Here is a 3,139-nt window from a genome sequence, read left to right as displayed (position 1 = left end):
TGTTTGTTCTCTTTGTTTTGATCTAAAATTTCTAAGTTTAGTGTCGTTTTGTTGTTTTTCTCTTTCCTCATTAAAAATTTAAAAATAAAAAATATCCTTTCCTTATTTTACTCATAATTTTCGAAATTTTGCATTAAATTAGTCAAAGATTTTCAAAATCATATCTTTTTTTTTTAGTCAAGTCAAAATTCTAATTTCAAAAATTGATCTTTTCAAATCTTTTTCAAAAATCAAATCTTTTTAATTTCTGCAATCATATCTTCTCAATCATATCTTTTTCAAAATAATTTTCAATCATATCTTTTTAATTAATTAATTAATTAATTTAGTTTTCAATTTGTTTTGATTTTATTTTCTTTTAGTTTTCGAAATTTTATTTTATTTTCTTTTAGTTTTCGAAATTTTATTTTATTTTCTTTTCTATTTTATTTTATTATTTTCGGTCATTCCTAAAAAAAAAATAAAAAAATAAAAATAAAATAATATCGGCATCATCTCCCTTTCTCCATCATGGACCTAAGTGGAAGTGAGCAGTCTAGAAGGACTCTGGGGTCATATGCTAACCCCATTACAGCTGCATATGGGAGTAGCATCTGTATACCTCCCATCTGAATCAATTTTACCCTCCAAAAAGGATGACACAGCTAAGGCTGGACATCCAAGGCTTTAAACAAGAGGATAATGAATCCCTTTATAATGCCTGGGAGAGGTATAGAGGTATGCTAAGGAAATGCCCCTTTGAAATATTTTCAGAGTGGGTACAGTTAGACATCTTCTATTATGGGCTTACAGAAAAAGCTCAGATGTCTTTAGACCACTCAGCTGGTGGATCTATACACATGAGGAAGACGATTGAAGAGGCTCAAGAGCTCATAGATACGGTTGCTAGAAATCAACATTTACACTCAAGCAGTGAGCCCTCTATAAAAGAAGAAGCTATGGCAGTAACTACTGATCCTAACCCTCAAGAACAGATGGTTGAGCTTAATCAGCAATTACTCATGATGACAAAACAGTTAGCAGAATTTAAAGAGATGCTCCAAGAAACTAAAATTGCTAACAAGAATATAGAAGCACAATTGAATCAGATAAGACAGCAACTATCTATACAGATAACAGAAGAATGCTAAGCTGTTAAATTAAGGAGTGGGAAAACATTGAATGTATCAACTCAAAGCAGTAGAAAGCTAAGAAAGGAACAACTGACAGAGGATGACCCACCAACTACCCAAAATCCCTCTGAGGACAGTAAGAGCCCAGAGAGGAATGATTCTGGCGTTCAAACGCCAGAAAAGGGTAAGAAAGCGGCGTTAAACGCCCAATGGGTAGCCAATTCTGGCGTTCAAACGCCAGAAAAGGGTTGCAATCTGGCGTTAAACGCCCAAAAAGCACCCAATCCTGGCGTTCAAATGCCACAAAGGGGTCAGACACTTGCAAGTGCTGATAACAACCCCCTTAAGCAGGCTTCTCCAACCACTTCTGTAGGAAATAAACCTGCGGCAACTAAGGTTGAAGAGTATAAAGCCAAGATGCCTTATCCTCAGAAACTCCACCAAGCGGAACAGGATAAACAATTTGCTCGCTTTGCAGACTATCTCAGGACTCTTGAAATAAAGATTCTATTTGCAGAGGCACTTGAGCAAATACCCTCTTATGCTAAGTTCATGAAAGAGATCTTAAGTCATAAGAAGGATTGGAGAGAAATTGAAAAAGTTTTTCTCATTGAAGAATGCAGTGCAATCATATTAAAGAGCTTACCAGAGAAGCTTAAGGACCCTGGAAGCTTTATGATACCATGCACATTAGAGGGTACTTGTACCAAGAAAGCTCTATGTGATCTTGGGGCAAGTATCAACCTAATACCTGCCTCCACTATCAGAAAGCTTGGCTTGACTGAAGAAGTCAAACCAACCCGAATATGCCTCTAACTTGCTGATGGCTCCATTAAATATACATCAGGCATAATTGAGGATATGATTGTCAAGGTGGGACCATTTGCCTTTCCCACTGACTTTGTAGTGCTGGAAATGGAGGAGTACAAGAGTGCAACTCTCATTCTAGGAAGACCTTTCCTAGCAACTGGACGAACCTTCATTGACGTCCAAAAAGGGGAATTAACCCTGAGAGTCAATGAGGATGAGTTCAAGTTGAATGTTGTCAAAGCTATGCAGCATACAGACACATCAAATGACTGCATGAGCACTGATATTATTGACTCTTTGGTGGAGGAGGTCAATATGACTGAAAGTCTCGAATCAGGGCTAGAGGACATCCTTAAAGATGTTCAGCCTGATCTGGTGGAACTAAAGGAAATAAAAGAAATTCTGAAAATTCCTCAGGAAGAAGATAAGCCTCCTAAACCCGAGCTCAAGCAACTACCACCATCCCTGAAATATGCATTTCTGGGAGAAGGTAACACTTTTCCAGTGATCATAAGCTCTGTTTTAAATCCACAGGAAGAGGAAGCACTAATTCAAGTGCTAAGGACACACAAGGCAGCTCTTGGGTGGTCCATAAGTGATCTTAAGGGCATTAGCCCAGCAAGATGCATGCACAAGATCCTATTGGAGGATGATGCTAAGCCAATGGTCCAACCACAAAGGCGGCTAAATCCAGCCATGAAGGAGGTGGTGCAGAAAGAGGTTACTAAGTTACTAGAGGCTGGGATTATTTATCCTATTTCTGATAGCCCCTAGGTGAGCCATGTCCACGTTGTCCCCAAGAAGGGAGGCATGACAGTGGTTCATAATGAAAAGAATGAACTAGTTCCTACAAGAACAGTTACAGGGTGGCGTATGTGTATTGACTACAGAAGGCTCAATACAGCCACCAGAAAGAATCATTTTCCTTTACCATTCATAGACCAGATGCTAGAGAGACTAGCAGGTCATGAATATTATTGCTTTTTAGATGGCTATTCAGGTTACAACTAAATTGTAGTAGATCCTCAAGACCAAGAGAAAACAGCATTTACATGTCCTTCTGGAGTATTTGCCTACAGAAGGATGCCTTTTGGTCTGTGCAATGCACCTACAACCTTTCAGAGGTGCATGCTCTTTATCTTCTCAGATATGGTAGAGAAATTTCTGGAAGTCTTCATGGATGACTTTTCAGTATTTGGAGATTCATTCAGCTCCTG

The sequence above is a fragment of the Arachis duranensis genome, chromosome 4 (assembly GCF_000817695.3).
Source record: "Arachis duranensis cultivar V14167 chromosome 4, aradu.V14167.gnm2.J7QH, whole genome shotgun sequence".
Taxonomy (NCBI): domain Eukaryota; kingdom Viridiplantae; phylum Streptophyta; class Magnoliopsida; order Fabales; family Fabaceae; genus Arachis; species Arachis duranensis.
This window is presented reverse-complemented; position numbering follows the sequence as displayed.